The following is a 16,974-nucleotide window of genomic DNA, read 5'->3' as shown; positions in this document are numbered from 1 at the left end:
CAAAACAGTAGGAATCCCCCAAAAGTGAAACCCATTTTGGAAACCTCACCCCTCAAGGAATTCATTTATGGTTGCTGTTACCATTTTGACCCTACAGTTTTTTCACAGCACGTATATGAATTGTGCTGTGAAATTAAAAACATGAAATTTTTTATCAAAATGTCTTATTTTTACAGGGAACAAAATGCGCCATTTTGTTGCCCAAGTTGTCCTGAGTGCGGTAATACCCCATTTGTGGTGATAAACTGCTGTTTGGGCCCATGGGAGGGCTCAGAAGGAAAGGACCACCATTTGCCCTACTGGGGATTTTCTAGTATGCAGAAGCCCCTGAGGTACCAGTACAGTTGAAACCCCCAAGAAGTGACCCCATTTTAAAAATGATACCCCTTAAGGCATTCATCTAGAGGTGTAGTGAGCATTTTGATCCCACAGGTATTGTGTAAAGATAATGCGCAGCAGATGGTGCAGAGTGAGATTTGCAATTTTCTATACATATATGCCAATTCAGTGTCCGATATATTGTGCACAGCATGCGCCAACGGAGACATACACCCCATAAACTGTAATGTGGGTTCTCTCGGGTCTGAGAATACCCTACATGTGGCTTTTAACAGCTGCCTGGGCACACAGCAGGGCCCAGAGGGGAAAGATGAGGGGGATAAGCTGTGCGGAGTGCAAGTAAAACTGGGGTAGATTAAAAATCAAGGGATGTATGTTACATTTTAAAACACTTTCATACAGAGCCCTGGTTTTTCGGGACACGTGTCACATTGATATATTGTGTCCTTCCTTATCCCCCTCTTATAGCAGACTTTGCACCTCTTTTGACTTTTTCCCTTCTTGCCAGTTTGGGGAACTTCTCCTGGAAAGTGTTGCCCTGGTACGATGCGTGTGGCCTCGCTTCCAGAAATACTGGGTGCCCCCCCTTCTTGGTCCCTAAAGATTAGGTTCTTGATAACCACCTCTTGAAATTCCAGGAAAGTTCCCCTCTGGCCTGCACATCGACGTAGCACGTACGCATTGTGCAATGCCATCTGTATGATGTGCACGGCCAGCTTCTTATACCACACCACATAGCACTGTAGGGCTTCAGGACTTGATCTGACAAGTCCACCACTCCCATGTACCTATTGTAGTCCAGGATACAGTCTGGTTTGGGGGTCTCTGTACTGGTACCTCGTACAGGTACATGGGTACTGTTGTGGCCATGTATTGTTGTCAATACAAGGACATCTCTCTTGTCCTTGTACTTGACACACAATATGTTGCTGCTAGAAAGTTCCCTGCTCTCACTCCTTCTTGTTTGCCCAAGCAGAGTCTTAGGGAGGCCTCTCAGATTTCTTCTAGCCGTGCCGCATGCCGCAGTACTTCTGGAAGCGAGGCACTTGAAGAGTGGGACGCTGGTATAAAAATTATCCAAGTAGAGGTGGTAACCCTGGTCCAGCAGTGGGTGCACCAAATCCCACACAATTTTTGCATTAACTCCCAGTAAGGGGGGGCATTCTGGGGGCTGAATACTGGTGTCCTTCCCTTCATATATCTTAAATTTGTAGGTATACCCTGATGCACTCTCGCAGCTTATACATCTTCATACCATACCTTGCCCTCTTACCCGGCAGGTACTCGCGGAATTGAAGCCCCCCTTTAAAATGTACCAAGGACTCATCAATAGAAATACACTGCTCGGGGGTGTATGCTTGGGAAAACCGGGCACTGAAATGGTTAATAGGGGTCTCCATTTATACAAACGGTCAAAACTGGGGTTATCTCAGGGCGGGCACGGCTCATTATCAGTATAATGTAAGAAGCGAAGTATTGCCTCATAACGCATTCTGGACACGGCCATACGGCACATCGGGGTGTGGTATAAGAAAAAGCCTCTTCTCTTTTTTTTGTTTTTTTTTGTTCGGTTCCAGTTCAGTTCTGAAGTGGCTTTGAGGGACCTATATATTATAAACCCCTATCAGACACCCCATTTTAGAAACTAGGCCCCTCAAAGTATCCTAAACAGCATTTAGAAAGTTCATTAACCCTTTAGGTGTTTCACAGGAATTTAAAGCAAAGTAGAGGTGAAATTTACATATTTCAGTTTTTTTGTCAGAAAATCCTTTTTGTTAAATTTTTTTCTATAAAACGGAATGTATTACCAGAAAACCGCAACTCAATACTTATTGCCCAGATTCTCTAGCTTTGAGAAATATCCCACATGTGGCCCTAGTGTGCTAATGGACTGAAACACCGGCCTCCGAAGCAAAGGAGCACCTAGAGGATTATGAGGCCTCCTTTTTATTAGGTACCATGTCCGGTTTGAAGAGGTCTTGTGGTGCCAAAACAGTGGAAACCCCCCAAAAGTGACCCTATTTTGGAAACTAGAAACCTTGAGGAATTCATTGTAGTTTTCATGGGATGCATATGATTTTTTGATCAGTTTTTATTCTATTTTTAAGAGGCGTGGTGACTAAAAATCAGCAATTCTACTATTGTTTTTTTATTCTATTTTCTTACAGCGTTCACCGTGCGCTATAAATGACATATTAACTTTATTCTGCGTGGCGATAGGATTACGGCAATACAATACATTTATAGGTTTTTTATGTCTTATGGCGTTTGCACAATAAAATACTTTTTATAAAAAATCATTTACTTTTTGTGTTGCCATATTCTAGGAGCCATAACGTTTTTTTTTTCCATCAAGAAAGCGGTGTGAGGACTTGTTTTTTGCGTAATGAACTGCAGTTTCGATCAATACCATTTTTAGGTACATGCGACTTTTTGATCTCTTTTTATAAAATTTTTTGGGAAGTGAAGTGACCAAAAAATTGTGATTCTGGTATGGTTTATTATTATTTTCTTTTGTAGTTCAGGCTGTTACGGACGCGGCGATACCAATTATGTATAGTTTATTTATTTTTATTAATAATAAAGGACTGATAAGGGAAAAAGGGGGATTTTTACTTTTTGTTACTTTTAAAACTTTTATTTTTTTATTTTTACACAACTTTTTTTAACCCCTAAGAAGCCGCGATCACTATTGAACGCGGCTTCCAAGGGGTTAATCAGCGGGGACACAGCGATCGGTACCCCCTGAAGGAGCTGCGGCAACTGCTGTACGAGACAGCAGCTGTCACAGCTCCTGTATGTGTCGGGAAGACGGCCGAAATGGCCGTTCCTCCCGCGATGTACTATTTTGTCGCTGAGCGCGAACGATGCACTTAGCACGATGGAATGGTACGTCGCTGAGCGCAAAGGGGTGTAGTGGGGTCATCACTGCACTGGTACCTCAACGCACTGCAACATGGCGTCAAAAATCTATTTTGTAAAATTTTCACTCCAAAGATTAAATTGCGCTTTTTCTTTTTAGACCCTTGCCGTCCAAATTGCAGTTTACAACCACATTTGGGGTATTTCCTTACACAGGAGAAATTGTGTAACAAATTTTGGGGTTTCTTTTCCACTGTATTCCTTGTGGAAATGAAAAATTCTGAGCTAAAACAAAATATAATTGGAAAAAAAATTTGTTTTCATTTTCACGGCCCAATTCTAATAAAATCTATAAAACACCTGAGGGATCAAAATGCGCACTACACCTCTAATTTAATTATTTGAGGGGTATAGTCTCCAAAATGAGATCACTCCCGGTGAATTTCTACTATACTGGTACTTCAGGGGCTCTGCAAATGCGACATGGTCCCCAAAACCAATTCAGCAAAATCTGCGCTACAAAAGCCAAATGTCGCTCTTTCCCTTCTGAGCCTGGCCGTGTACCCAAACAGCAGTTTATGACCACATATGGATAATTGCTGTACTCAGGAGAAAATGCTCTACAAATATTTCGGTGCTTTTTCTCCTATAGTCCTTGTGGAAATGAAAAATTTGAGCTAAAATTACATATTAGAAAAAAAAATAATTTTCAATTTTTAGAGTCCAATCCTAATAAATTCGCTTAAACACCTGTGGGGTCAAAATGCTCACTACACCCCAGATGAATTCCTTAAGGAGTGTAGTTTCCTAAATGGGGGTCACTTTTTGGGGGCTTCCACTGTACTGGTACATCAGGGGCTTTGCAAATGCGACATGGCATCAGAAAACTATTCAAGCAAATTCTGTGCTCCAAAAGCTAAAAGGTGCAGTTTATGAACACTTATGGGGTATTTTCTCTTGAATTCCTTGTGGAAATGAAAAATTTTCAGCTAAAACGACATATTATTGAAAAAATATTATTTTTTTTTAATTTTCACAGCCCAATTCTAATGAATTTTCTGAATAACTGTAACGTCTATGGCCGCGGACCGTCGTCCTGAATAACCCCCTGACGGCCGCGGTCATGGACGAGTGAGTGCCGGGGGGCATCTCCCTCCTGGGAGACGCCGGCACTCAATTTCAGGTTCTGAGACTGGCTCCCGCAGGGTGCGTGCCCCGCGTGTGCTCGGCCTTAAAGGGCCAGTACGCGCACATGCAGAATAGCTGCAAATTAGCCCAGAATGCCTCTGGACTATAAAAGGGGCTCTGCCCTCCCAATCATTTCCTGAGCATTGTTGTGTTACCCTAGTTTGTCTTTGCAAATGGTCTCCTAAGTGTTTTCCAGTTCCTAGTGTTCCCCGTTCCTACTGCCTGTACCCTGTATCTCGTGCTACCGTGCCCCTGTGCCTTCAAGAGTTGGAGTTGTGTTGTGGGCTCCGCTGCATTGACTGTGTCGCACCTTGCCGGGTGTCTGTCTACTGCCGGAGCCTCATCTTAGCCTGAAAACACATCTACTGTCTACATTGCCTCAGGTATCCTTTCAGAACTTTAGACATTGCATATACCTGTTTGGCCAGCTGCTATCCCGCTACGCGGTACGGCCCAGTGGGTCCACACCCAGCGCCGTGACAATAACCTGTGGGGTCAGAATGCTTACTACACCCCTAGACACATTCCTTGAGGGGTATAGTTTCCAAAATGGGGTGTGTTTTGGGGTATATCTAATAGTTTGGCACCTCAAGGCCTTTTCAAACATGACATGTTGCCTGGAAAACATCCTAATAAAAAAAAATGCACAAGGTGCTCCTTCATTTGTGAAGCCGGTGTTTGAGCCCAGTAGCACACTAGGGCCACATGTGATATATATTTTTGAAAACTGTAGAATCTGTGTAATAAATATTGAGTTGTGTTTTTCTGTTAACACTTGCTGTGTTACCGAAATAAATGAATTAAATTGAAAATTATCAGAAAAAATGAAATTTGTAAATTGTACCTCCATTTTGCTTTCATTTCTGTGAAACACCTAAAGTGTTAACAAACTTCCTAAATGCTTTTCGAATACGTTGAGGCGTACAGTTTTTAAAATGGGGTGACTTATGAGGGGTTTCTAACATATAGACCCCTAAAGCCACTTCAAAACTGAAGTAGTGCCTAAAAAAATGTTTTGCAAATTTTGTTGAATATTTGAAAAACTGCTAGTAAACTTATAAACCTTATGCCTACATCAAGAAGACAAATAGTAAACCGTATTTATTTACTAATTTGTGTGGTATCATTGTCCATTTTAGAAGTAGAGGATTTCAAATGTTTTTACATTTTTGACTTTTTTTTTATAAATAAAGAGTAAACATATCGACAAACATTTCCCTCTCTCTGAAAATGCTCTATAGAATACACTCAATAACATAATTCTATGAAGTCATTACACCCAAATAGTTTTTTGCTTGAACTCTTTTTACCTTTTGCTAATTTTGAAACCCAGATGGTTCATTTATCTGTCACCCTTTATATCATCTCTGTATTATTTTTACACAATCTCAACATACAGCCGCTTCCCGGGGTCTTTAACAGCTGGAAGTTATCTTTTCTTCCTTAGACAAATAAAGAATCGAGCACGTTTGAGGTATTTATTTCTACTTTTCATATTTAGAAACGCCAGAGACATTCCCCCGCCCCCCCCCCAGTCTTTTCCTTTTATTACAATACTCAACATACTCCCCGCTTTATGCTTATATGCTGAGCATGCATTCTGTGTGTGGGGAGCAGAGCAGGCAGTTAAAATCAATTTTACTACTGTGGTGTAGTGGTTGAGTTATTCTCTCATTGTGAAGCAGGAAATCATAATCCTATTGTTTAAATGTCTGCTGTTAAAGAATAGACTTTGATTTGTTTCCTGCCTAAAAACCTGACTGACCACACTGGAAGGACATAGTGATTTAAATGGGAAAAATAAAAATGAGGTCCGTTTTTTTTTTCCTCTCATTTCACACTGTAGCCTGCTGAGGAAGTGATGTGACGGAGTCCACTGAATCCACCAAACATTACTGATTTGCAAAGATGCTACCAGCAGGAGGTCACAAAAGGCCTACAGGCCAGCTAGACATTTATTGCATGAGACTGTTTTACATCAGCATTAACATTTTTAAGCATTTTATGAAACCAAAGTTCAATTAAAGTAACTTGCGTTAACCATTATGGGCAGTTATTTTCTATCTTAGTTGCACAGGTTGCTAATGAAAGAAAAATTGCTGCAATATTACACAATATACAGTCCTTTTTAGGAAATTGTATAGTTTAAAATTTACTTTAGTTATTGGCTTTAAAATACTAAACACAAGTCCTCACCGTCATAGTTTGCAGAAATAATGATTTTTTTTCTGTTTTTTTGGAATGCAAAATGTATTTTAATAATTTTTTGTAAGACCACTTAGTAGTCTTATGCCAACAGCTGCTTTCAGGCTGCCTCCAAATCATTTTGCAGTTCCTCTGTGTATGTTGGCATGAAAATACACTTTATAATAGTATAAGGTCTGCAGACTGTTCAAGTGCCACCTGTAGAGGGGGAAGGAATATAAATGAGCCACAACTCCAAAATGCAAGACAGCACCTAAAGATACAGTATCAAATAAATCACAAGACATTCAGGCCCCAGGTACAATAGATCAATACAATGGCCCTATTTACTTGGGAATGCAATTCCCACGTGTTACAATAGCACCGCCATAGTAGTATTTAGTGCAGATTTATAAAACCTTTTATTAACTTAGAAACTGAACTCTAATAATAATTTGAACTTCAAAGGCCTGGACATTTTAATTCAGTTCTATGTTTGCAGTAATATTGATCATTTTATATATCTGCATAACCTACAAAACAGGCTCATGCTCTGCATAAATCATATTAGTTCACTGCATAATAAAACACACAATAATTGAAAGGACATTGCATACAAGAAATATTTTGTTAACATCGAGGATATAAACATGCCAGAAGTCACCCAGTATGCAGGATAAACGTATTACAGTGTATGCAGATTAATTATCAATATAGGCCACGGAGAACAACCTTAATAAAGTGTAATGTGCGAGTAATAAAGTAAGTATCACTATAGGTTATGCAGAATAACCAAAATAAAGTGTTTAGTTAAATCCATAGTATAACTCGTGCGTAGACCTGGATGTAAAGTACACAGTGCAATCATAAGTATAGCAATTAGTACAGCAAATGCATCAAATGTATTGCTGGACAAAATCAAAGGTATACGGGCATAATGAATACAAGTAAGATGAGACATACAGACCAAGTTAACTACCACCTGCCCAATGCACATTTCATCGTTGTGTGTTCTGTGCTTTTTTTTTATTTTAAAGGGAGTCCGTCACCAGAAATGTACCTATAAAAGCTCAGCACAGTATGATGGTGTAACCTCAACTGAATATAATGCTGTTTTCCTTTGTCTGATGCGTTGCTTCATTGCAGAAAATAGGAATTAGACCTACCGGTAATTGTATTTCCAGGAATCCATCATGACAGCACCACAGGAGGTTGCCCTATTGACCTCTGTAGGGACAGGAAGACAGAGAGGTTAAAAGGCCCCTCCCACCACCCACTTGCCAGTGTTTTTCAATTATTACACCAGGATGGATGCAACCCTATTTTATTTCTAGGGATAATAACTGACATGTTACTTGCACAAATCAGAATTTCAATAAGGGAGGGAACGTAAGGGTGCTGTCATGATGGATTCCTGGAAATACAGTAGATACCTTTGGAATAAAGAAAGGATCCAGCTTTAGAATGATCTTATTCTCTTGTACTTTTAGTTAGGGTTCTATGACCGCCAGAGATTGGATTTCTCCAATCCTTCTTGCTGTAGTAATAGCGACTAAGAATGCAGCTTTTAGAGTTAAAAAATGCATACTAATTGTGTCGAGCGGCTCAAAGGGGGGATCGCAAAGAGCCGTTAACACTACATTCAAATCCCAGGTAGGAACTGATTTCTTTAGGGAAGGTTTCAGTTTAGGGACCGCTTGAGTGAATCTTCTGATTCGCGATGTTGGGAGAAGAGGGGTCTGGTCCTGGGTCTCCATTCCAGGAACAGAATTTCTTCCAAATTTTTTGAGGTAACTTCTTTATGACTTGATAAGATAGTTGAAATTACCTCATCTGACAGACCGTGGTTTCTCAAGATCTGCCTTTCAGGATCCAGGCTGACAACTTCAGAGTTTCTATTCCCTGAAAGAATAAGGGACCCTGGGAGAGAAGATTCTCCTTGACTGGGAGCATGATAGGGTCTTCCAACGCTAGGTATTTTACGATTGGAAACCAACTTCTTTTTGGCCAATAGGGAAGAATAATGATGAGCTTTGTCAAATCTTCCTGGATTTTTCTTAATACCATTGGTATTAGAGGAAACGGAGGAAAGGCATAGGCCCGATCCATGTCCCAGGGTTGGGACAATGCATCTACTCCCAATGGGTTGTCTCTGAGATTTAGGGAGAAGAATGTCTCTACTTGGGAGTTTTTCCTCGTGGCAAACAGGTCTATTTGTGGATAACCCCATCTTCGAGTTAAGGACAGAAAGACTTCCCTGTTTAGGGACCATTCTCCAGGGACTCCCTTGTCTATGTTGTTTGTGCAGAGCCACCACAGGAGGGATCATTTCACAGTCTCTGAAATTTGAATTCTTGAATTCAGGGAGTTCTGTTTTCGATCCCACTGGGACAAGATCAGATTCTGTAAGGGTCTGGAGTGAAATGGACTCCATGGAATAGATTGGATGCAAGACGTCATCATTCCCAACATCCGCATACATTCCCTTATGGAACAGGCGTCTTTCCCCCTAAATTTCCTTCTGCCAGTAGGAGTATTTGTTTCTCTCTTGGGAGGAAGGAATGTTGAAGGGAGGAGTCTAGTAGTACTCCTAAGAAGACCTTCTGTTTTTGGGGAGGAAGACTTGACTTCTGAAAGTTGATTATCCATCCCAATTCCTGTAGTAGGGAATGAACCTGTGACCGATGACTGTTTAAGATAGACGGAGTATCTGCCGTCAACAAGAAGTCGTCTAGATATGGGATAATTACTATGCCCTGACTTCTTACGAATGCCATGATCTCTGCCATAATTTTTGTAAAAATTCTGGGGGCGGAGGAAATGCCGAAAGGGAGGCAGACAAACTGGAAGTGGAGAATGGAAGGACTGTTCTGAATCGCGAATCTGAGGAATCTCTGGTAAGCGGGGTGGATAGGAACGTGATAATATGCATCCTATCGTACACATTGATGCCTCTTCCCTTATTAGAGGAATAGTCGATCTGATAGACTCATCTTGAATTTTCGATATTTCACCCACTTGTTTAGGACCTTCAGGTTGATTATTGTCCTGTAGGAACCGTTTGTTTTTTTGACTAAGAAGATTTTTGAATAGTGGCCTTTGAATTTTTCGTTGTGGGGAACTAGAGTAATGGCTCTCAATTTGAGTAGTTTCTGGACATCCCGGATAAGGATCTGATGAAGGTCTTTTGCTTGGTACTGGGTGAAGGAATGGAGGAAAATTCTATTTTGTACCCTTCTTCTATGATCTTTAGAACCCAGGGGTTCTGGGTTATTCCCGACCATTTGGGATAAAATTGTAGGAGTCTTCCCCCCACGCTCTTGGCGTCATTGCTTTGAGGGCTGAAATGAACTATTGGGGTTAAGGAGATATCCGCGACCCCTTCTTCCTTTGGGGTAACTCCAGCGACCGGACTTCCCTTTCCCGCTGTAGTTCTGTAAGGTAGGTTCCCTCTGTTGGCGAAACCTCCCAAACAGGGTTTTTTTTTTTTTGTTTCTCTTCAGGAAACCCCTTTTTCCTATCTGCTGCATTCTCCAGCATGTTATCCAGGAGAGGACCGAACATCAGAGACCCTGTAAACGGGATAGAACATTATTTGTTCTTGGACTTCGTATCTCCTGACCACATTTTGATCCATAATGCTCTTCTAGCAGCATTTGAGAGAGCCCCATTCCTGGCAGCAAATCGAATAGATTCCGCTGAAGCGTCTACCAAGAATCCGGTTGCCATCTTTAGTAAGGGAAGAGATTCTAATAGGTCTTGTCGTGATGGCTTCATCATCAAATAGGTCTCCAGCTGGTTTAACCATATAAACATTGCTCTTGCTACTGATGTGGCGCGATATTAGTCGAGATCAAAGCAGAGGAAGATTCCCACGCTCTTTTCAGTAGCCCGTCTGCCTTTCGGTCCATGGCGTCCTTCAACTGAGAGGAATCTTCAAATGGGATTGCGTTTATTTTTTAGCAACCCTGGCTACTGGGACATCTACTCTTCGGATCTCATCCCAAGGTTTAGTGTCTTCTGGATCAAGGAGAAGTCTGTTTTTAAAATCTCTTGAAATTAAGAGCCTTTCTTCTGAATCCTCCCATTCAGTTGTCACCATTCTTTTGAGATTTTCGTTTACCGGAAAAAACCTTTTGTTTTCTTTTCCGTTAGACCCCCAAACATCTCATCCTGGATGGTATGTGGTTGGTCTTCTTTGGGAATATCCATGGTTTCCCGTATTGCCTGAATTAAGGTATCAGACATCTCGGAAGAGAAGAAATTTTTTTTCTCTTCAGTGGATGAAGTTGAAGGCACGAGTTTCTCTCCTTCTTCTAACTCACCCTCCGATAGGTAATAATACTCCTGCTCAGAGTCAGACCCCTGAGAAGGAGGACAATATTTTTGATCCACTTCAATCCGTGGTCTTTTTGCCCGGGAGTGTAAGGGAGTTTCTTGAGGAGGGCCGAGGGAGGCTACTGACTGACTCACTTCACGAATCATAGCCCTAAGTTCAGACATAAACGTTGGTTGTTCCTCTTTTAGTATTTTTGATATACAATCCATACACAATTGTTTCCTATGTGACTGTGGCAATTTTTTTGCACAAGTCGCACATATTTTAACCTTCTTTTTATCAGTTTGTCCCTGAGAGGAATCTTTATCCTAGAGAAAACATAAGGTAGGTAAAGTATGGTGTGCATACATAAGGAGTCATAACCCTTACCCCAAGGGTGAGACTCACGTGACCCTGGGACATATCTGGAGTTCCGTCAGGACGAGGAAGTTCCATACCGCGACAGGTAACAGGCAATGCAATATGCAATCCACAAAATCAATCCAAGTTAGAGGTATCAGCTCTAACTATATACCTGTGCGTGTCCCTTTAAATGCAGGCGTTTTGAATTTCCCGCCTTCCAAGATGGCCGCGGACCGGAAGTAGCCCGACGTCATTTCCGGTCGGCTATTCGTGGAGGTGCAGCCGCTCATAGCCGGCGACTGAGGCTTGCTATGCGGCGCAATGAGGATCCCTGCCGGTGCGTCCAAACCTATGGAACTGCCGGTCCCCGCCTGGTCACCCGGCCAGGCCGAAGCCTGCTTGGGAATCCCGAACCCCACACACTACCGGAACCCTGCCTAGGACTCCTCTGGTAGGTGTCTTAGGTTGGGAGCTAAGGGACCTCTCGTTCGAGGGGTGTTAGCCTAGGCTTTAGGGGGAAGAGAAGGGAGTGCACGGACCCCCAGATCTTGCCCCCTGCCCGAGATATTTTTTTTTTTCCCCTGCAGTAACACAGGAGCGACGTCTCTCTGCTCCTGACCCTGTAGGGACAGGAAGAACACTGGCAAGTGGGTGGTGGGAGGGGCCTTTTAACCTCTCTGTCTTCCTTTCCCTACAGAGGTCAATAGGGCAACCTCCTGTGGTGCTGTCATGTGGAATGTACTGGAAATATATGTTTATTCTTAACATACAAATTAGCTGTTTGGAGCAACGAGGGCGTCACCGTTGCTCCAAATAGCTCTACCTTCTCTCCCCAGTCCGTCCCTCCCTCCCTTCTCTGATTGACAAGACCAGGCAGTGTAGAAGCCATGATCATGCCTGGCTCTGTATTCTCCCAAGCACGCCTCGTCTTCTGAATCTGAGCATTCGCAGTACAGCACTGAAGTTTCACGGGTCGAATCGGCTCTACTGCACATGCGCCGATTACATCACACTATACCCGGATAGGACTCTACTCCTTCCCTGACAAGCAAGTCACAAAACGATTTCTATTGGCTGCTCTGCAGGGAATTCTGACTGTGGGGAGAATGACTGAGCATGCATGTCTACCAGCGCTCAAGTCATGAAGAACTTGCACTTTGCTATACACTTTGAACACCAAGTGGCATACTAGGTAAGTAAATGTCATAAAACTCTTCACTGGATCGTTTTTTTTACCACCATGTAATTGGCAAATATTATTCATTTTTTCTAATCTTTACAATTCATCTGATATTTAATAGTGGAACCCCATTTAACTCTTGGCTTCATTGTATAAAAGTGTACATACAAGCTGTGCACACTACAACTGCTTTGAATATTTTTTATTTAAGTCTTCAAAAACACACAATGCAAAGTCATCTTACTGTATGTCATTGTAAAATAATAACTGATTTATTAATAAAGTTACTGAATGTATAGTTCTCATTTTAAGACTAGGGATCCACACCATGTTTTTATGTGAGAGGAAAGTTGCAAGCGACGCTGTGATTATCACTAAAAACAGACAGTGGTTCAGCTCCACTCTGCTAAAAGTTATGGGGCCTTTCTGCGTAGCTGCAACTGTGCAATCTGAGCTCCCACAATGCACTGTGCTCTGTTAACAGTAAACTAATTTGACATCAGTACAAAATAAGTAAAGCAAAGTATCTGCAAAGGTGCTCGTAATTTTATGTAGATTTTAACTATGGAATGTCCTAATTTGTTGTTCGGAGTGGAGTTTTCCTTTTATTGCATATCTTCACCAAAAGACAATTGTTTGTATAAAAAGATAATTAGGAATTGTTGCAGTTGTCAAATGGGCCACTAAATTTCAGCAGAGTAAATTTTGTTAAAAAATGCGCCTCAATTTTCAACTGCTGTACAGACTGCTGTACAAATGCTGTTCACTTCAGTCAGTATATGGACAGTGACGTCAGGAGTTACCTCTAGGAGCAGAATTCCCAGCCAAAGCACTGGCAACACTCTGGCTGGGGACTCCGCTCATAGAGGGAGTCCCTGATGTCACTGTCCATATATGGACAGACGTCAGGGGCTCCCTCTAGGATTGACCAGAGCGCTCTAAATATATTTAGGGCTAACTCGGGAAGAACTCTGCAGATATTGAGCTAGTATTTGATTCTGGCGTTCAGTTGGTTATCAGAACGATAATCGGAAGAGAATGACAGGTTAAAGTATTGTGCACAACACATATTAGTTAGAATTTGTCCAGTTCGCGATACTCTCCAGGCATTGTACAGTTGCCACAGAAACCGCACACAGGAGCATCTATCCATGCCCCATGTCTGCTTGGCAAGGAGAGTACAACAGGAGCTACACTTCTAGCACTGATTGCCCTCCAAAACTTCTAAATAAACTGGGTACCATGATCCGAGATAATATTCTTAGGAGTTCCCTGTAGTCTGATAATGTGTTGGATGGAGTCTGGCCAGAGTCTGACAGTTAGGTCAGAGGTGTAAAACCGCATGCTAAAACGATCAACCACAACCCATATAACAGTCTTCCCATCAGAACTTGGAAGATCCATAATAAAATCCATAGATATATAAGGGGGCAGTGTTCGGGCTTATTTTGAACAGGCACAGGTTTTACAAATAGAAACCTAGGCCTTTGTAGCCTGTACATACATAGACCACCAAAATAAAAGTGATACTAGCCTACAAGTACCCGAGGTACCCGTATTCCCCGTCAAAACAGAGTAATGCACTTCTTATATTACTCGAAACCTAAGTTGGGAAGGTATAACAATTTCTCTGCAGGAGTAGACTCAGGTCAAGTTGCTGGGAGGCCTCAATCTCCCCAGCCAGTTCGCAGAAACCACAATTCTCTCAGGCAGAATTAGAATCTTCTCGAGGTCATCGAACTGCATAGGAACAAAACTTCTGCAAAACGCATTAACCTTTCTTTTTTGCTACCTGATCTAAACGTGTCTGTAAAATGAAAATAACCCCCACCTAGCCTGTTTGGGATTTAATCTCTTCAAGATACAAAATATTTTATGATCAATGAAGACAATTACTTGATAAATAGCCCCCTGCAGAAAATGCCTTAACTTAAATTTGATGACCAACAACTCTCAGTTCCCTTTGTCGTAATTATTTTCAGCAGGAAAGAACTTTTGGGAGAAATACGCACATGAACTCAACTTAGTCAACATGGTAGGATTCTGAGACAAGACTACTCCCTCTGCTTCCTCAGAGGCATCTACCTCAACAATAAAATGCTGGTGTGGGTCTGACTACACAGGAGCTGACATGATAGACCGCTTTAATTTCTCAAAAGCCACTACTGCCTCAGTTTTCCACTCGGATACAATTGCTCCTTTTCTAGTCCATTCAGTAAAAGTTTTTGCCAACTCAGAAAAGCTTTTAAAAATTTGCTGTAATTGTAATGACGGGGTAGGGAGAAGACAGGTGAGCCCTAATCTACCCGCCACTCAGTCCCCGCCTACCTGTACGGCCCGTCCTAGGCGACGGCGTACAACTGGGCGACGGTCCCTACGCTCAATATGTGCGCTCAATATGTGCGCCCAGTTGTACGCCGTCACCTAGGACGGGCCGTGCAGGTAGGCGGGGACTGAGTGGCGGGTAGATTAGGGCTCACCTGTCTTCTCCCTACCCCGTCATTACATACCACTCCTGAGCCTACCAGCCTGAGTGGTAGCAGATCGAGTCACTCTATCAGACTTAGGAGCAGGTGCAGACTGATTAACCACGGGCGTCGACACAGAAGCTGTGTCTCGCAGATCCTTTACAGTAATAGTTGGCAAACAGCAAAAATCTCTAGCCTTTTCAGAGTTTTGGGTTGAACCCAATTGGGGGATTGCCTGTGTCTTTACAGGTGCCATGCAGAATCCTGCAGCAGGGACAATAGATGACCTCCTGTTCTTTATATACGCATTATTCTAGCTTGGTGGAGAAATGGGTCTCCTGCAATTTCAATAAAACAGAACGAACATGTGAAACATAGCTGAACACATCACATCTGAGAAAAAAAAAATTAAATATCCTCAAGGTATAACACCAAAAATTTAGCAATGACATCTCTGAAAATGTTGTTCACAAAATCTTGGCGTACTGTTCCCTTGTGTAATATACAGTATGTGCCCTGTTAGCCATTGCGTCCTGCACCTGCATTCGATGTCCGACTTCCTTCTCCCCTTTTGTGTCGGTCTAGCTGTTCTCCATTCGGTAGTTCTGTTTAGTGGCGTGTGGCTCTCTGTAGCTCCACTGAACATTCTGTAGCATTCCTGGTTGTCAAGGAGACATAGTTTCCCAGGCGGCCGGGCTAGGAGGGAGGAGGAACACGGCGTCCGCTTGTTCTTCGCCTAATGTTGACGCAGCATAGTGGCATCACGTTTCTAAGCATATTGGCTGGGCACAGAGAGAGAAGGGAGGGGGATAAAGGAGGAGGAGCACAGCACAGCCCTAGCACTCACATCCCTCCTTCACTTTTGGGTAGTTTCCACTGTTTTGGTCCCACAGGGGCTTTGCAAATGCGACATGGTGCCAAGAAACCAATCCATCAAAATCTGTGCTCCATAAGCCGAATGGTGCTCCTTCTCTTCTGAGCCCTGCCGTGTGCCCAAACAGCAGTTCATGACCACATATGGGGCATTTGCATACTCTGGAGAATTTGCTTTACAAATGTTGGGGTTCTTTTTTTTCCTTTATTTGTTGAGAAAATGAAAAATTTTGAGCTAAAGCTACATCTTATTGAAGAAAATTTGTTTTTTTTATGGTCACTGCCCAATTCTAATAAAATCTATGAATCACCTGTGGGGGTCAAAATTCTCCCCAAGATGAATTCCTCAAGGGGTGTAGTTTCGTAAATGGAGTCACTTTTGGGAAGTTCCCACTGTACTGGTACCTTAGGGGCTTTGCAAAAGCGAGATGGTGACTGCAAACAGCAGTTTATGCCCACATATGTGGTATTTCCGTACTCCAGAGAAGTTGCTTTACAAATGTTATAGGGCTTTTCTTCTTTATTCCTTGTGGTAAACATTTGGTTTGTTTTTTAGCTAAAACGACATCTTATTGGAAAAAAAATTAAATTTTTAATTTTCACATCCAAATTCTAATAAAATCTTTGAAACACCTGTGGTGTCAAACTGCTCACTACACCCTTAGATGAATTCCTTGTGGGGTGTCGTTTCAGAAATGGGGTATTTTTTTGGGGTGTTTCCCTTGTTTTGGCATCACAAGACCTATTCAAACCTGACATGGTGCCTAAAATATATTCTAATAAAAAGAAGGCCCCAAAATCCTCTACGTGCTCCTTTGCTTCTGCGGCAGAATCTGAGCAATAAATATTGAGTTGCTTTTCTCTGGTAAAACCTTCTGTGTTGCAGATTTTTTTTTAATTAAATATGAATTTCTGCAAAAAAATTAATAAATTTGTGAATTTCACCTCTTCTTTGCTTTAATTCTTGTGAAATGCCTTAAGGGTTAAGAAACTTTCTGAATGCTGTTTTGAATACTTTGAGGGGTGCAGTTTTTAAAATGGGATGAGTTATGGGGGTTTGTATTGTACAACTGAGTCCCTCAATCTAAAGTAGGCATATGGGAAATGTTAATTAGCAACTATTTTGTGTGTTATTACTATCTGTCTTACAAGCCGATACATTTATATTTAGAAAAATGCAACTTAGGTGTATCGACCAA

At 42.0% G+C, this 16,974-nt stretch overlaps 1 protein-coding gene across 1 annotated transcript in view; it reads left to right on the top strand.

Moving 5' to 3' along the window:
* FANCC (FA complementation group C) overlaps positions 1–16,974 on the top strand; it is a 334,367-nt gene that overhangs the window by 55,413 nt on the left and 261,980 nt on the right. The window lies entirely within an intron of this gene.

This window comes from Rhinoderma darwinii, chromosome 1 (genome assembly GCF_050947455.1).
Source record: "Rhinoderma darwinii isolate aRhiDar2 chromosome 1, aRhiDar2.hap1, whole genome shotgun sequence".
NCBI lineage: Eukaryota > Metazoa > Chordata > Amphibia > Anura > Rhinodermatidae > Rhinoderma > Rhinoderma darwinii.
This window is presented reverse-complemented; position numbering and strand designations above follow the sequence as displayed.